Below are 19,721 nucleotides of genomic sequence, written 5' to 3' on the forward strand. Positions count from 1 at the left end.
GGGCAGGCTATATATCCAATGTCATATTTATTATTATTTTATTATTGTTGTTGTTGCATTGTAATATATAATGAAATAATTATACAACTCATGGCCCAGTTGCTATTGGCCACAGATCAGGACTGGTCCATGGCCCGGGGGTTGAGGACCCCTGCCGTAGGTCATCAGAAGTCGTCATGATTTTCAGGCATGCGTGCGCACATACACATACACATAAAAAACCAGAATTTTTTTAAAAAAATCTTCAAGAAATCTTTTAGAGTGGCTGTAGACACAGCATTGAAGCACCAGACAAACAAATGTAGAAAAATTGTGATTATGCCAGGTGGTTTGACAAAGTCTCAGGTATACCTAGGTTGAATTCTTTGGATGCCTGTAGCTATTGGCTAACTGAGCTCTGAATTCACGGGACTGAGATGAGCTCTCTCTGCCACCAATTCAGCTGATGAGGTGCTATGGAATGTTTCTAAATATCCCAAATGCTCTGAAGTTGCTCTTACCTCATAGTGCTTAGAGGTAAGTAGGGCTGTATGCTGTTGGTCGGAAGGCGTGCAGCAGAAAAATGAGTAGGTAACACTCACGTCAGTTGTTGCACATTGGCACAGTTCAGACATATTACAAAGCCATGCTTTATTTTAGGTATGATTAGTTTGTGAAACCAGCTTGTGTCTTTCCAAATGCTGGGCTCATTGCCTTCCCCCTTTCTCTTACCTCCCCAGTAGAGACCTGGCTGCTGTCCTAGCAAAGCACTTCAGTGAGGAGAAACAAGCCAGGATCTCTGTATTATTCCACTACATAAAACCAGGGCTTTTTTTTGAGCAGGAATGCATCGTTCCAATGGGCTTGGTGTCAGGGGGTGTGGCCTAATATGCAAATGGATTCCTGCTGGGCTTTTTCTACAAAAAAGCCCTGTGTGGAACAATGGTGATGTCAGGGGTTGTGGCATAATATGCAAACGAGTTCCTGCTGGGCTGCATAAAACCATAGTTGTATGCATAGAAAAAGCCTGCCTCAAACCATACTTAAGATTAGCTGTGGTTACAAACAGTGCTATCCGAAGCACAGCTCTGCCCTTCTGAGTTCCCTGTGAATGTGGCAACGTCAGAGAGCATGAAGGGAGAACAGGCAGAAAAAGAAGGCCTCGCCCTGGAAAGAAGCCTCCATGTGCAAAGTTGCGCTGCTTTCCAGTCATCTTAGTCCCATCTTAACGGTTTCTATTCTTCCGCCATCCGAGAATGCATTATGCTCCATCAACAAAATTAGATTAGATGATTTACATTTTATTTGTTTAATGGATAAAAATGAAATAAAATCAGGAAGAGACTTTTAATAATTGCTTAGCAAAAGCGTTAAGCTATAGATGTTTGCTGTTAAAAGCATTTTACTGAAATATATATATCTGAACCACTTGAAAACTTTAAAAAATACATTAAAAGCACCCCTTGCTATTTGTACCATTTTGATCTGAAATGTGAATGTGGGAAGTTTCCAGTTCTCCTATTTAGTGACCAAGGTTGTTTTATTGAGAGTTATCTGCCCTGCCCCCCCCCTTCTCCACAGCATTGTACATTTGTACACCACTCAGGGTCTCCCCGGCATTTTTTAATATTTCCCAAATGTGCACAGGAAAGAAGTTATGGCTGGCCTGGAGTCAGGGGTGTGGCCTAATATGCAAATGAGTTCCTGCTGGGCTTTTTCTACAGAAAGTCCTGTGTGGAACTGGTGATGTCAGGGGGTGTGGCCTAATATGCAAATGAGCTCCTGCTTGGTTTTTTTCTACAAAGAAAGTCCTGTGTGAAACAATGGTGATGTCAGAGGGTGTGGCCTAATATGCAAATGAGTTCCTGCTTGGCTTTTTCCTGCAAAAAAGCCCTGGTTTGCACATATTGATTACAAACAATTAGATAGATAGATAGATAGATAGATAGATAGATAGATAGATAGATAGATGATAGATAGATAGATAGATAGATAGATAGATAGATAGATAGATAGATAGATAATTTTATTTGTATCCCGCCCTCCCCGCCGGAGCAGGCTCAGGGCGGCTAACAGCATCATTTAAATTCCAACTATACAAAGAAAGGCAAAGAAAACAAATTACATTTAAACATTAAAATTCTGATTAAGTTTAAAAATTAATTAATTAAATTAATAAAAGTGCTAATGCTATTTGTTCTTTTATGATGGCGGTTAACATTAGCAATTTCTTTCTTCGTCAGCGAAAGCCAGTCGGAAGAGGAAGGTCTTGCAGGCCCTGCGGAATTGTTCAAGATCCCGCAGGGCCCGCATTTCCTCTGGCAGTTGGTTCCATAGGTTCGGGGCTACAGAGGAGAAGGCCCGGTTACGGGTGCATTGCAGCTTCACCTCTCTCGGTCCGGGATTAGTCAACAAGTTTTTTTCCAGCTGACCTCAGTGCTCTCTGGGGTTCATATGGGGAGAGACGGTCCCTAAGGTAGACAGGTCCTCGACCATATAGGGCTTTAAAGGTAATGACCAGCACTTTGTAACGAACCCGGTATATAACTGGCAGCCAGTGCAGCTCGCGCAGTCCAGGCTGTATGTGCTCCCATTTAGGAAGCCCCAGCAACAGTCTAGCCGCTGCATTCTGCACCAGCTGCAGCTTCCGGGTTCGGTACAGAGGCAGCCCCATGTAGAGGGCATTGCAGTAATCCAATCTCGAAGTGACCATTGTGTGAAGTACCGTTGCCAGATCTTGGCGCTCTAGGAAGGGAGCCAACTGCCTTGCCCGCCTTAGATGGAAAAATGCTGACTTGGCAGTGGCTGCAATCTGGGCCTCCATTGATAATGAAGGCTCCAGTAAAACTCCCAGACTCCTAACCCGGTGCGCCGCTTTCAGCGGCGCCCCGTCGAAGACCGGAAGAGGTATTTCCCCTTCCCGAGCACCCCAACCCAGACAAAGGACTTTTGTCTTCGCTGGATTCAGTTTCAGCCCGCTCCTCCTCAACCAAGTTGCCATATCCTGCAAGACCCGGTCTAAATTCTCAGGGACGCAGTCAGGCCGGCTGTCCATCAGCAGGTAGAGTTGGGTGTCATCTGCATATTGATGGCACCCAAGTCCATATCTCTTGGCAATCTGGGCAAGAGGGCGCATATAGATATTGAATAACATTGGTGAGAGAACTGCCCCCTGGGGCACTTTACAATCCAGTGTGCGCCTCCGGGACCGCTCGCCCCCAATTGCCACCCTTTGTCCCTGATCCTCAAGGAAGGAGGAGAGCCATTGTAAGGCAGACCCCCTCACCCCTATATCAGCAAGGCAGCGAGTCAGTAGCCGATGGTCGACCGTGTCGAACGCGGCCGACAGATCTAACAGCATCAGCACCGCCACACCGCCCCCATCCAGGTGCCGTTGGAGATCATCTACCAAGGCGACCAGTACTGTCTCCGTCCCATAACCCGGGTGAAAGCCGGACTGGCAAGGGTCTAGGATGGAAGCGTCATCCAGAAAGCTCTGCAACTGTGACGCCACTGCCCTCTTTATTATTTTACCTAAAAATGGTAGATTAGAGACCGGCCGGTAGTTTGCCAATTCGGCCGGGTCTGCTGTACTTTTTTTCAAGAGGGGTCGGACCAAAGCCTCTTTCAGGGATGATGGAAAACGCCCCTCCGAGAGGGATCTATTTATGGTGTCCCGTAAAGGACATTCAAGCTCCCTCAGGCAAGATTTAATTAGCCAGGAGGGGCATGGGTCCAAATCACAAGTTGTAGGGCGCGCAGAGGAGAGGATTCCGTCAACTTCCTCCAGGCTGAGCGGGTCGAAGTGATCCAGAGTTAAATCAGAAGACAGGCATGGGGCCTCGGGCTCAAACTTTGGTGTGTGTTTGCTTTTGGCACTTTATGTGGACAAGTTATCTGGGGGGAAATGAAAATGTTATTATGCTGAAGAATGATCATAATGGGATGAGACAGCAAGAACGCATTATTGAAATGCAACATGGATGAAGGAGGGAGTTTGGCCGGTCTGGCTGCTGTGGTTTCCTTGAAGAGGGATGGCTCTGCAGAGCTCAATTGTACTGTACATAACGTACGGCAATGTTTGATTCTATAATTGCCACTAAACTACCACCTGCCGTCACAGCCAAAATGGCCCTTTGCAGAGCTGAGGCAATTCCTAAATACATCTGCGGAAAGACAAAATTGAATCTGAGCGTGCAATGTGTAAGTCTCAGTCATTCTATGGGGAGGCGGCCAACAAAACAATTCATCTACAGAAAACTAACAATTTGCAGAACACAAAATGTAATAATAGAGGAAGCAGAGGGTCAAAAGGCAAGAATTTAGGGTGTGAACTTTCCGTTTGAAAACCAGGCTTTCTCGATTTTTAACCTACTTTCAAACAACAGGAAAATAAGGCCTACTTTATCTATCTGAGCAGCATGGTTCTAGTCCCTACAGGGGGTTTGCTCTCCAGCTGGGTTTCCAACTACCAGGGTCAATAATGTCCTGCCCTTTAACAGAGGCTTATTTAATGTGTTTGTTAAGTGCTGTCAAGTTGCTTTTGACTCACGGGCGACCCCAGTAATCAACAATTTCCAAAACACCCTGTCCTTAGCAGCTTGGGGATGAATAGGGGATGTTATTTACCTGCAGGCCATTGAAAGCTTCAGCTGCCTGTTTCTATGCTTGAATTTATTTATTTTTATTTGTTTAAGCCACCTTTCCACCTAACTTAGGGTCCCTTAGGCAACACACAATGAAAACCATTGAAACAAGATTTAAAACACATATATACATACAGGGCTTTTTGCAGCATATTAGGCTACACTCCCTGATGTAGTCAATCCTTCAAGAGTTTACAATAGGCCCGTATACTCTTGGAGGACTGGCTATATCAGGAGGGTGTGGCCTAATATGCAAAGAAGTTCCTGCTACAAAAAAAGCCCTCCATATGTATTTACATACATGCATACAATTAAAAACAAAAGACACAGACACCTGAATGGGAAGGAAGGAACTAAGGCTGTTTTGAAGTGACAGGAATTATTTTTGTCTCCAGACCTGCCGGCCACTGCGCTGCCACGCTGTACATTGAATTTGCAGTCACATGGTTGGCATGGATTGCATGGTGATACGCCCCAGGCACACTGCTGCCGATAAAAACTTTACATTTCTAGAGGTGCCGCTCCAATTTGATCACATGTATTGGACCAGGTAGCACGATACTATGGTCCTAGCCATGCCAGTACCAGTGACTTCAGTCACGGTTACCTGTCCATTCCCAGGAACAAAACTGAAAGCAACAGCAACATCTGAGGACATAACAAGACCTGCAGGGCACGTAGTGATAAACACAGAAGGATTCAGAGGCTCCAGGCCTCTTTCCTTCCACTTGTAGGCAGCTGCTGAATGGAATGGCTTTGGGTCAGCCATAGCTCTCAAAGAGCTGTCCTTGAAAGGGCAGCGTCTGGGAGAGCTCTCTCAGCTCCACCTACCTCACAGGGTGTCTGTTGTGGGGGAGGAAGGTAAAGGAGATTGTTGCTATTTTTTACTGGCACATAAACAAACTTATATCAATAATAATAATACCCAAAATATAATACAAGGAGGCTTACGCCAATAATACAGAAATATAACACTGTTGCCTAAAATTGTTCAGAGTAATAATAAATCCTTGTGGATCGTGTGTCTCGTTATAGAGCTCATATAATGTGGGTCGTTGTCTAGTTTCTCAAGAACTGGAAGCCAGATTGCGATATAGTTAGAGAAAGCCTGATAGGGATCGGATTGGTTCAAAAAGATTGTAAAGGAGATTGTAAACCGCTTTGAGACTCTGAGATTCAGAGTGACAGGTGGGATATAAATCCAATATAAGGGTGGGATATAAATCCTATGCTTAAAAAAAAAAGGAATCTTCTTCAGTGCTAACTGTCCTTGCCTCACCACTTCCCTCTGCATATATGTAAAGAGACAGAAGAGGTGCCACATTCTTGTGAGGGCATCAGCAGCAGGTCCTTTCAAAAAATGGCTGTCCTGTAGATGGAGTTCTGTCACCCATGTGACGGTCCCTTTCCAAGCATTGTGTGCGGCTAGGGCAAAGGTGGCCAAACTTGCTTCATGTTAGAGCCTCATAGAATAAACATCAGATGTTGGAGAGCCACAAGACAGGAAGGAAGGAAGGAAGGAAGGAAGGAAGGAAGGAAGGAAGGAAGGAAGGAAGGAAGGAAGGAAGGAAGGAAGGAAGGAAGGAAGGAAGGAAGGAAGGCAAATAGATGGGGAGGCAGGGAGAGTTGGAAAGAAAGCAACTTTAACTTTAAATGCATTCCCCAAGCTGCCTGCTTGCTTGGCTTGGAGAAGTAATTTAAAGAGAGACATGCCTTCTCCACGCTGATGGGGCGGTGGGGGCTTCAAGAGCCACACAGTATGTGTGAAAGAGCCACATGTGACTCCCAAGCCACAGTTTGGCCACCCCTGCACTAAAGGAACAGGTAGATGCTCACTAGTCATGGCTGCTGTTGGTCTTGCTGTTTCACTAGGAGTGAGGGATACTTTTGGCCCTTCATCTGTATTTCTGCAACTTTATACCAGTGCATTTCTGGTATTAGTAAGTTCCTGACACCCATGGATCTTGAAAATGGAGCAGAGCAAGAAACTTAGTTCACATATCCTATAACCTTCTAGGCAATGTAACAGAGATATAGGATTGCACTGCAGCTATCTGAACTTTCACATGTGTAACTAAGGATTGGAGTGCATATTGATTTCAACATAGAGATGCAGCCAAAAAAATGATCTCACCATACTGAGCATCATTGCCAGAGTTCTTGCAAGTATTCTCCATGGCATTCACCCCTAGTCCATTGTGAGACTACATGCCTTTGTTCCATGTTGATAGTAGCCATTAGAAGGGAGGACCACAGCATGATGAAGATGAGCTGAATGGTGAACCTATGCAAATGTGGACGAAGTAAGAGTTGCTTGCCACAAGGCATTGATATGACGTCCATCCTGTGAAACTGAAACAGCTGGATGGTTCATTTGGCAGCATTCCATTTTATAATAAAAAATGGACTGAAGGCTATTTACTCCAAGCCTCTACAGTACAAAGCAAGATCACAACAAGGTCCACATCACGTAGGATTCTCTTCCTAGTGATAGCCAGACAGATACTTCTGGGAAGTCCCAAAATAGAGCTTCCCTAAAGAAGTGACAGAGGGCCCCATGGTGCAGAGTGGTAAGCTGTAGTACTGCAGTCCAGGCTCTGCTCACAACCTGAGTTTGATCCCAGTGGAAGCTGGGTTCAGGTAGCCAGTTCAAGGTTGACTCAGCCTTCCATCCTCCCAAGGTCAGTAAAATGAGTACCCAGCTTGCTGGGGGTAAAGCGTAGATGACTGGGAAAGGGAATGGCAAACCTCCCCGTAAAAAGTCTACCAAGAAAATGTTGCGATGTGACATCACCCCATGGGTTGGTAATGACTCGGTGCTTGCACAGGGGACTACCTTTACCTTTAAAGAAGTGACAGCCAAACACAGCATCAAAATAGTCAAAAGTACACTGACATCTGTCCTTCAGCTGCCTGCTCCCCAGATTAACTGAAGCCAAATCCAGAACACATATAAGAGTAGCTGCATATAAGAGAAACAAATTCATAGTACAGGACACCATTCAATTTAAGCAAGCAAATCAACACCAACTGACCAGAGTCATGTCAGTAGGCCTGAAGCATCCTTGAAGGGTAAGGTATTCCAGCGAAGCAAAACTTCTAGGGGAACCCCCCCCCCCTGTTGCCCTATTAATCCATATTACACTGGTGATCCATGTAAGGGATGGAATACACAGAGTTTGGTACACAGAGTTTGAGTACCCAGCTTGCTGCGGGGAAAGTGTAGATGACTGGGGAAGGCAATGGCAAACCACCCCGTAAAAAGTCTGCCATGAAAACATGAAAGCAACATCACCCCAGAGTCATAAACGACCGGTGCTTTGCACAGGGGACTACCTTTACCTTTTTACACAGAGCTTGGCCATCTGTTAACTGTTCACTTGATTAAACCAATAAAATTAAGAGATGGACATTCAGTCAAGGAAGAGAAGAGTGTGAGTCTCACAGTGCTTTATGTGGGAGCTCTAATGGCTAAACAGATCAGAGACTGGTTTAAATGTGTAGGATCATAGACCTGAACTTACAAAACAACTTCACAGAAATTTATTTATTTATTTTTATTTTCTTTGATATTTTTTTTTATCCCACCCTCTCCACAAGTGGGCTCAAGTTGTAGTCATAGAAAAAGTGGGCCACTAGAAAGGAACCAGAACATGAAGAAGGCAGCAGATTAGAAGGCTTCCCTTATGGAGATTTGTGCTAAAAGTTTTTTTAAAATCAATCAGCTGCCCAAAGTGTTGAATCCCTGATACAAAATTAGAGAATGAACTTGGAACCATTTTCCCCTCTTTTTGCAGTAATTGCATCTGAGTTGATAAGAAAATCCCAGTCAATTGAGCAGCATGCGCAGTTGAAGACTACTGCATCATATATTACACCATGTTTCATTCTTCTTTCGGAGACATGGACCAAAATTAGCCAGCCACAACATCCATTTCCCACACACAGAGCAGCAAAATTGTTTCATGCTGTTTTTGCTCTTCCACAAACTTCAATTAAAGTTTAAAGCCAGACCATTAGTCGCAGCTTGCTTTAAAAAGTGTGCATGAGGCAGAAACAAAGAGGAGTGGATTCTCATACAGTTTTTGCATTCGTTTCCCCCTTTTCAATGTACAAACGGATTTCAAGACCTAAGGCACTTGCTGTTTGGAATGATTTTGCACCTGTGTCAGCTGCATAAAAGCAGCCTGTTTTGGAGATTTAGTCCTGTAGGAGGAATTGTGGAAGCTCTTTGTGGTAGGGATTTGTTAAGCCTTCTGCTGTGCCAATACACAAACTTTTACAGAGGAAGCTCCTAACGGAAATCTCACTGCTGCCATAAACTTATTCGGTAGCCTTAAGCAAGTCTCTGCAGCTCAGAGATAATACCTCACAGGATTGTTGTAGGAATATCTAATATTATGTGACCTACCAGGAGCACTCTAACTGTGCCACGTGTATTGAGACCAGTGTTTGGCTCCAAGCAGGAGTTCTACTCTTGAAAATTCTGGGCAATTGTGGGAGGATTTGAGGGTTTAAGCAGGCTCTGCTTTGCCGCTATACAGTCCGTTTGTTCAGTCAACTTCTGTGCTCCCTAGGAGCTCTCCAAGGTCCTGAAACTTTTGAATCAGCTGCCTCCGACTATGTTATAAACAGGGCTTTTAGGGTAGAAAAAGCTCAGCAGAAACTCATTTGCATATTAGGCCACACCCCCTGACATCACCATTATTCCACACAGGGTTTTTTGTTGTTGTTGAAAAAGCCCAGGAGGGACTCATCTGCATATTAAGCCACATCCCCTGACACCAAGCCAGCCAGAACTGCGTTCCTGCTCAAAAAAAGCCCTGGTTATAAACTCTAAGCTGAGTACTATTATAACTCATGGGATGTGGAATGGTATAGTATAGCCCAGGAGTGGCCAAACTTGCTCAACGCAAGAGCCACATAGAATAAATGTCAGTTGTTTGAGAGCTGCAAGATATGAACATCAGGTGTTTGGGTGCCACAAGGAAGGAAGGAAGGAAGGGAGGGAAGGAGGGAAGGAGAGATATAGATGGGGAGGGAAAGATGAAAAGAAAGCATCTTTAACTTTAAATACATTCTCCAAGCCGCTGGCTGGCTTGGCTTGGAGAAGTGATTTAAAGAGAGAAATGCCTTCTTCGAGCCAGACAACAGGGTGGTGAGGGCTTCAAGAGCCACACAGTATGTGTGAAAGAGCCACGTGTGACTCCCGAGCCACATTTTGGCCACCCCTGATCTTGACAGGAGCTCTGCAGACCACCAAGGAAGACTTTGCAGAGAAAGGCAATAACAAAACCACCTCTGCTTCTCACTTGCCTCAAAAGGCCCTTGCAGGGATCACGGAAATTGGTTGTGACTTGGACGTACTTTACGCACTTTATCCAGTTTCTAAAAGTATTTCCTATCCACTGGAAAATGAATTCATGTTAGCCACCCTTTTACTGAACCCCTAGATGGGTTTGCTTTATTTAAATGCATGCATATCCCATCTTTCCTTCACATCCCAAGGAGGCTCGTGTCATAATCACAGCACATTGTCCTAAATAAAACAAAAAAGCAACATAAAACAAAAAATTCAAGAACAGCTCAATATAAACAAAGGTATAATTACAACAGCAGTCCAAAATCGAAATCACATTAGCAGGCAATACTCATCAAGAGACCGCAAATAAAACCAACTCCAAATCCCGATGAAAAAATTATCATTCCCACTGCTCTTCTAGAAACCTACAGCAAAGAAATAATGTTTCACTCATGGGAAGGAGGAAAGCACTTTGATTAAAAGGGCATGAGAAGGGGGTGGCTTCAGTTTCTGTCCTTCCTACTGATGGCAGAGTCCAAAGAACTTGATGGGATGAATGGAACCGGTTTATGAGGTCTCAGTGAGAAAGTCTCACCATAGCATTGAGCTTCAGTTTCTCAAGAGTCCAGAATCTCCTGGTTTGTTTTGATAGGGGAGGAAAGGTTAGAAGATTTTTGATAGGGGAGGAAGGGAAGACAGCCAGTTTGTTGTAGTGGTTAACTGTGTGGATTGGGAGAACTGGGTTTGATTCCACACTCCTTTACTTGTACCTGCTGGAATGGCCTTGGGTCAGCCATAACTCTTGCAGAGCGGTCCTTGAAAGGGCAGCTTCTGGAAGAGCTGCCTCACAGAATGTCTGTTGTGGGGGACGAAAATAGAGGAGATTGTAAGCTGCTCTGAGATTCAGAGTGAAGGGCGGGGTATAAATCCAATATCATCATCATCTTCTTCTTCTTCTTTGCAAAATACACCCCAATCATAGTGAAATTAATCTAGAATGCTTGAATAAAAATGCATCACTTTCTCAGGGCCCACAAGACTAACATTTGTTTCCTCACAGCCTCTTGTCCATATTTGGGTCTCACTTGGCCTTAGCAGCAATGTTAGAAGCAGCCTTACCTGGTTGGGCGCCACCAGTACTCCACCCTGGACCCAGCCCTGCTGCCAATATCAAGAATGGCCTCTCAAACCCCAGTGTCTCTGCCTTTTTCCATGTCTGGGATGGTTGCATTGCTCCTGCAGCTGCCATCACTTTCTGAGCTCAGGCAGACCATGGCCAAGGGCAAGATTGAGCCCCAACTGACTGCCAGGCATCCTGGCACTGGCCTGAGGGAAACCAGAGAGCCCGCCAGGCAACCCCCAGCAACAGCCATCCTTGCTGCCACTCTCCTGGCACCAGCCAATGATGTTATCAATTGGCACCTGGAAAGCATCAAATCAAACCAGAGAATCCCCACCGACTGGATATTGCTTCCTTGCCAGCCTAATGGCTACAAATACTGAGCATCGAACTTGGACAGGATGGGAGGAGGTGCATGGAGGCCAAGCCTGGAGGCAGGGAAAGGTGGGCAGGGATAAGTCACATAGTGAGCAAGGCTGAATCTCCCCCCATGGAACTTGGGACTGGTCCAGCCCGGACCCAGGAGGGTAGGGTTCAGGAGACCTGGGAGAAATAAAGCAGGGCTCCAGAGCCAGGCAGAGGAGAAGCAGAAAGGATGCTGAGCCTACAGCCAAGGTGAGCATTCCTGAGAGGGGAGAAAGGGTGCTGTCACTTGTGTCCTCCTGCTCCTGTTCTGAGGTTTGGGGAGGTCCTGAGAGGTAAGTCACAGTGGTGGAAAGTAGAGAGATGGAGCTGGCAGAGGAGGAGTCTCAACCTATTTGTGGTAATAGCTACCTTGACCCGCAGTTTTTGGCTGATGATGTCTCCCAGACATACAAGAACTCTTGTATATAATGTGTGTGAAAATTAAGGGCCTCCAAATCATGTTTGAGACATGGGGTGGTTTCACATAGGAGATTTGGCCTGACCTAGCCCTGTCTTCCATTTGGATTAAAAGCGCACGATCACACGAGCGCATCTACCCTCCGAGCTGCACCCGTACTCACCCTGTCTCCAGACGCCTCCTATCCGCATCAAAAAGCTACCTGGATTTTCCCGGTAGCATCCTTCTGAACTGGATGTAGGTCACATAATCGTCTGCTGTCTGAATGCCCTGGGGCAACTCATAAGCGGAAGAGCTGTGTGATAGCACCAAGCCGTTTCCAGCAAGGTCGGGTATTTTTTTACTCCTAACCGCTCTCTGCTTCTCCGATTGAGCACACACACACACACGGGCCTTTTAAAAAAAACGACAACCCTTTCCACAGCAGTTGGTGGTTGAGCCAGGCTAGCAGCATGAATAGACAACTACTGACCACTGCCGAGATCCTGCCATTTCAGCAGTGGCTGTCTGATAGTCCAGAAACAGTTCAAACCAAAGCAGACGTTTTTGCAATGGAATAAAACTGTGTCCATTTCACAGTGTGAAACCAGTCCTAGTGTGTATACCTGCTTGAGAATTCCTGGCTGTTCAACACAGGGGTAATGTTGGTGCCATTTGTTTTTTTGGGGGGGAAGAGTACCAATTCCTAGCAAGAGAATTCACAGAAGAGAGTACTGGTTGGGTAGAGTTGCCTTCCTTGCTGCTGATGTCTCAGGCTATGCAAGAAGAATTAGTAGAGGACTCTGTGTTTTTCTGCAGCAGCAGCATCTTTGGCTACAACTGTAAGGGAATTTCTTCCTTTTCCTAAGGTAACTGGTGTGCCATTCCTCTCTGGCAGTGCTACTGAGAAAGCAGAGGGGAAGAGGCTGAAGGATTTTGCAAGAGACCAGAGATGGGCCCTTTGAAACAACTCACACGTGAGGATCATCAATGGTGCCTGCTTTTGCAGTGGGGGTGGGGAGGAGTGGGTATCACTGTTGCTGGATGGGAGACCGGAAATTGCTGGAATGGTGGCAGTTATGTTCCCCTCTGGCACTTCCCTAAGGTGCTACTGTGAAAGGAAGGGGGAAAAGGAGGGTACAACTGGAGTTACTGTTTCTTTCCTCCACACCAAAGTCTTGAACAAAATTAGAGGGCAAAGATATAGAAATACTTTTCTGCATTCCTACATGAACAAACGTGGAACTGCCTTATACTGAATGAGACCCTTGGTCCATCAAGATAAGGAGTATCATCAACTCAGATGGACGGCAGCTCTCCAGGGTCTTTCAAGATCCCCTATTGCCTGATTCTTTTAACTGGAGAAACCAGGGATAGAACCTGGGACCTTCTGCATGCCAAGCGGCTGTTCTGCCACTGAGCTACAGTTCCTTCTGTGGCTGCCAATCCATTCCAGGGTCCCAGATCTAACTGCCACTGAGTTTCCGTGTTTTACTTATTCATTGTTCATACACAGGCATTGCTGCTGGGCCTAAAAAGTTAGGAGCAGTGGAGAGAGAGAGTTGGAAGGAGAAGGAGGAAACACACAAAAGCTTTGTGAGCTAGCCGGAGAAGTTTATGATGCCTGAAGTAGCTTGAGAGCTATCAAGAGAAATCTACAAGGAAGCTCACATGCCCTGAGAATGCATAAATGTAAGAAGAGTCTGTGCTGTTGAGATATCAGACAACAGGTTAATGATCACTAAACGTGAGTAGTCTACTGATTGTGAGATGTCAGAGAGTACTTGCTCCTGGAGTAGCTACGTGATTGGCCTGAGCAATTTTGTTTTTTTCTGGAATAATTTCCGAGGGTCAGTAGATTTATCAGCAGTTTTATGATTAGTGACTGAAGTTTATAGCATCCAAAAAAATACCCAGATGGCTAACAACACTGCAGGAAAAGAGGCCAAATATCCCAGATGTTTCCATGGGATGCGGTGGACAAATTAGAGGAGCAAGTCAATCTTCCAACCCCCCAAAATGTTATTTTTTTGGACTAATTTTTAATTTGTGTGCATTTCTTTGTCATTATACAGTGGCAGTGAGAGTTACTATTAGGCTTGATCAATACATAATGTGCAAGGCCTTTTTAACATTTAGGGTTTAAAAAAAAAAAACTCTTCCAGCTCTAAGCTGCCCTTGTGCCTTCTACAAAAAAAATGTCCGGAAATGAACAGTGAGTCCATTTTTTCCATTTATCCATCAGACCCCTCTTGTCGCTTTGTACAGCAGACCCGGCCGAATTGGCGAACTACCGACCGGTCTCGAACTTATCATTTTTAGGTAAAGTTATTGAGAGGGCAGTGGCGCTACAGTTACAGAGCTTTTTGGATGACACTTCTGCCTTAGACCCCTGCCAGTCCGGCTTCTGTCCAGGCCATGGGACGGAGACAGTGCTGGTCGCCTTAGTGGATGACCTCCAGCGGCATCTGGACCGAGGCGGCGTGGCGGTGCTGATGTTGTTAGACCTGTCGGCTGCGTTCGACACGGTCGACCATCGGTTACTGACCCGCCGGCTCGCCGACGCAGGGATTAGGGGGCTGGCCTTACAGTGGCTCTCCTCCTTCCTTGATGGTCGGGGACAAAGGGTGGCAATTGGGAGAGAGCTGTCCCGGAGGCACCCACTAGTATGTAGAGTGCCACAAGGGGCAGTTCTCTCTCCGATGTTGTTTAACATCTATATGCGTCCCCTTGCCCAGATTGCGCCCCCTTGCCCAGGGGGTTTGGGCTTGGGTGCCATCAATATGCAGATGACACCCAGCTCTATCTACTAATGGATGGCCGGCCCGACTGCGTCCCAGAAAACCTGGACCTTGCATTGCAGGCTGTGGCTGGCTGGCTCAGGCTGAGTGGGCTGAAGTTGAATCCGGCAAAGACGGAGGTCCTTTGTTTGGGTCGCGGTGCCCCGGGAGGGGAAATTCCCTTGCCAGCTCTTGACGGTGTGCCACTGAAAGTGGCCCACAGAGTCAGGAGCTTGGGGGTTCTTCTGGAGCCTTCACTATCTATGGAGGCACAGATAGCGGCCACTGCTAAGTCCGTGTTTTTTCATCTTCGGCGGGCAAAGCAGCTGGCCCCCTTCCTGGAGCGCCAGGACCTGGCAATGGTGATTCATGCTACGGTCACCTCCAGACTGGATTACTGCAACGCCCTCTACATGGGGCTGCCCTTGTGCCGAACTCAGCGGTTGCAGCTGGTGCAGAACGCGTCGGCTAGGCTGTTATTGGGGCTCCCAAGATGGGAGCACATACGGCCAGTGCTGTGCGAACTGCACTGGCTGCCAGTGGTCTACCGAGTTCGTTACAAGGTGCTGGTCATGACATTTAAAGCCCTATATGGCCGAGGGCCTGTCTACCTGAGGGACCGTCTCTCCCCATATGAGCCCCAGAGAGCACTGAGGTCAGCTGGTAAGCACCAGCTGAATATCCCTGGGCCAAGGGAGGCCAGATTAAATACCACCCGGGATCGGGCCTTCTCCGTTGCGGCCCCACTACTCTGGAACCAACTCCCGGAGGAGGTACAGGCCCTGCGATGCGTAAATCAATTTCGCAGGGCCTGTAAGACATACCTCTTCAAAATAGCCTTCACCCATACCGAACTAAGATAATGTCGCTGTGTATGTTTCTTCTCCTCTACTGAATTAAGATCTATTTAGCACCTCAATGTTAATTTTATTGTAATTGTATATCAATTTTATTGTTTTATGATTTTACTATATTGTATTGCATTCCTATGTTGTGAGCCGCCCTGAGCCTGCTTGTGCGGGGAGGGCGGGATACAAATAAAAAGTTATTATTATTATTATTGTCACTCTTTCTGAAATCAAGTTTAATGCATATTTGGCCCCTCAAGAGCTGAAGATAAGTTATGCTTCACTGGTTCAATTGGAAGATAAATATTTTAGTTGCCAAGTTCGTGTATTAGATTGTGGCTTTAAAACGCTGATAGTTGTTTATATGCAGGGGTGGAATTCTAGTAGGAGCTCCTTTGCATATTAGGCCACACACCCCTGATGTAGCCAATCCTCCAAGAGCTTACAAAAAAGAATCCTGTAAGCTTTCGGAAGACTGGCTACATCAGGGGTGTGTGGCCTAATATGCAAAGGAGCTCCTGCTAGAATTCCACCCCTGTTTATATGTATATTTTATTGTTATGATTATGTTGTACCCTGCCCAGAACCCTTTTGTGGGAAGGGTGGGCTGAAAATTGAATAAATCAAATCAATCCATTGGGCTACAAAGCAGCTATGATTTGAAAGGACCTTCAGTTAAGAAGGCATAACTGCACAGGAGCTTTTTAAAAATGCTGAGGGAAAATATTCACAACTACATATTATATCTAATATGTCCTGGTGTCCTGTCCTCCATGTTTTCACAATATCATACTGTTCTTTGATCTAGAAGAGTTCCTCTCAGACCTTTCCCAGCCAGCACATTTCCAAACACCTGTTTTTAGATCAAGAAGAAAGATGGCTAAAATTCTGTATGCATGACTGACTGGTTTTTAGGACTTATGCAAAACAGAGCACAATGAATACTTCCGGCAGGGATCCATCTCTGAAGCAGTGCCATTTCACACAGTTCCCCTTCCCTATTGCTTCCAAGAGCGACAGTTGTTTTTGTGCCCTTTTTTTGCTGGGTGGCACATCTGTGGTTTTTTTTTCGGGGGAGGGAATGTCCATTTAAGAAGAAGAAGACACTGAATTTATATCCCGCCCTCCACACCGAATCTCAGAGACTCAGAGCGGCTCACAATCTCCTTTCCCTTCCTCCTCCACAACAGACACCCTGTGAGGTGGGTGGGGCTGAGAGGACTCTCACAGCAGCTGCCCATTCAAGGACAACCTCTGCCAGAGCTATGGCTGACCCAAGACCATTCCAGAAGCTGCAAGTGGAGGAGTGGGGAATCAAACCCGGTTCTCCCAGATAAGAGTTCACACACTTAACCACTACACCAAACTGGCTCTTTGGCCCCTTTAAGAGCACTAGGATGCTGAAATTGGACAACAAAACAGTGCAACAGTGCCACCATTGGGATGCCTAGACAACATTGAGATATATATTCCATTTCACAGCATTCTTAAACAAACGTTTAAAAAAAAAAGCAGAGATCATGCACCACCCAGCAAAAAAAGGGCATGAAAACAAACAACCATCACTCCCGGAAGTACTACGAGGGCATTTCACACAGCCTGCCATAGTGATTCTGATCCAGAAGGAGGAGTTGAAAACTGGATGGAAGCTGTCTTTGTTAGCAACACCTCAAGCACACCTCACCACCGGGACAGCTTCAGGATTGTCTGAAAAGATAAAAGTATTCAGGTAGCAGCCAGTTACTAAAACCGGTCTGTCTGAAATGACAGAAGAAACCCATTACTGTCCAACTGCCATACCAGAATTATAGAGTCTATGCAGGTATTGAGCATAGGGGTGGTACCTAACATGATGCATTAAACGGATGTGGGAAGTGTCAACACAGTCATTTATAAGCACACTTATTCCCCTTCCCCAACCTCTCAGTTTGTGGACCTTGTGCACCAATACGCCATGGAGGAGGTGTCAAGAGAGAAGCCATCTTAGAGGAATTCTCCAGCTAACTTCTCTGATTCTCCACAGGTGTTAGCACCACCTCATATGCTCCTCATCAAGGCTATCTACTAAGGCTTGTTAAGTTACCCACAGAATTCAGCTGTAAATCTGGTATGAGACAGGGGCACACTCTCACCCTAGAAAGTTCCATGGATACCGCTCAGTCACCAGTTGAGGTCAGGAGGTTATGGCCAGCATTTTTCTGTAAGTATGGTTGAACAGACAAATCCTGATTCCCTTTTTACTCTTTCCTTCCTATTCCTTCTTGCTGCCAGGAAGATATTTGCATTATGCTCTGGAATTCTTTGCTTTAAGTACCAATGGGTGCTTTGTCAGGACTCCAGTGAGTAAGATAGCTGGTCAGTTTCTGTTATTTTTGTCTGAATTATATTCACTGAATTATATTCCTTGTTTTTATACTTGAATTTCATCAATCAAGCCTTCTTCCGATTTGTGGTGTGTTACAGGCAGGGTCAGGGGGCATGACAGAAATTTATAAAATTAAGCACACAGTGGACAAAATTGACAGAGAAAACTTTTTCTTCCATTCCTGTAAGATCTCAGGGCTGCCTGATGGAACTGGTGTGCAGTAGATTCAGGAGTGGAAAAGAAAACTACAGAACCCAAAACATGAGAACTCCTTCCCACAGGATATAATGATGCCCAGTAACTGATGGCTTTGAAAGAGAATTATTTGTAGTAGAGCAGTGGTCCCCAACCTTTTTGGCACCAGGAACCGCTTTTGTGGAAAACAATTTTTCCATGGACCGGGGGTGGGGGGAGGCAATGGTTTCGGAATAATACATATTAGGCCACTATGCTCTACTACACTTTATTTCTTTATGTGCACTTTATTTCTGTTAGTTTGGTGTGGTGGTTAAGTGTGCAGACTCTTATCTGGGAGAACCGGGTTTGATTCCGCACTCCTTCACTTGCAGCTGCTGGAATGGCCTTGGGTCAGCCATAGCTCTTGCAGAGTTGTCCTTGAAAGGGCAGCTTCTGGGGAGAGCTCTCTCAGCCTCACCTATCTCACAGAGCTGCTCTGAGACTCTGAAATTTGGAATGGAGGGTAAGATATAAATCCAATATCATCGTCTTCTTCTCCTCCTCCTCTTCCTCCTCTACTGCTACTACTACTACATCATTGTAATATATAATGAAATAATTATACAACTCATGGCCCTGTTGCTAACGGGCCACAGACCGGTACCTGTCTGCGACCCAGAGGTGGGGGACCCCTGTAGTAGAGCATAGGTCTATCAGTGGCTCCTAGTCATGATGATATAACGGAATCTCTCTTTTCAAAGGCAGAAAACCAAGGAATGCCAGCTAAGATTTGAGTCCAGTAGCACCTTAGAAACCAACAAGATTTTTTTTGGAGGGGGGGGGCGGGGTATGAGCTTTCAGAAGTCAAAGGTCCCTTTATCAGGGCTTTGACTCCCCAAAACTCATACTCTGAAAATCTTGTCCATCTCTACTGGACTCATATTTAGCTGTTCTACTGCAGACCAATGTGACAACACTCTGAAACAACAAATACCAATTAATAGACGCCAACAGCTGAGGGGGGGGGGCCCTCTGGCCACTGTACCCCCTTGCTTATGGGCCTCTGTGGGCCATCTGGTTAGCTACTGTGGGAGACAGGACACTGATTGGCCACTGGCTTGATCCAGCAGGGCTTTTGTTTTACATTCTTTATGTATGGACTGAGCCCAGAATGCCAGGTGACTACAGACTTCAGAAACACAAAAGAGGGTCATTAAAGACCTTTAACATTAGGCCCATGAGCTTTCATTTATGCAGTCAGTGGGTAATTCACTCATTTTAATCAGTGGCAAATTTTAACTAATGGGGATGTTTTATTTTGGTTTAGTCTACTGGGGTGATGCCGGAGTGATTGAAACTTCTATTTCTTGCTGCTTCCGTCACTCTTGGTTGGGAGGGTGGGGGAGAGGTTGTGTGCAAAGCAGAAGACTGGAGTTACACTATCTTACTGGTACTCCACACCAGTTTATGCTGACTTACTCAGACTCCTGAACATTGCTGTAAAAAGCCAATTGCCTTTCTTCTGCTATATCTAAATGCAGTTGTAACGAGGTTTGGGTAGCATACAAATGTATTTCAAGGAAGAAGAAGGGCTTGGACTCTGAGCGGAATGGCAGCATAACCCATGCGCTCCGTCTCTCCTTTCCCCTAAATACTGCATTTTCAGGCATTCTAGATACTCTTCTGTTCAATTAAATAATGG

This window comes from Heteronotia binoei, chromosome 9 (genome assembly GCF_032191835.1).
Source record: "Heteronotia binoei isolate CCM8104 ecotype False Entrance Well chromosome 9, APGP_CSIRO_Hbin_v1, whole genome shotgun sequence".
NCBI lineage: Eukaryota > Metazoa > Chordata > Lepidosauria > Squamata > Gekkonidae > Heteronotia > Heteronotia binoei.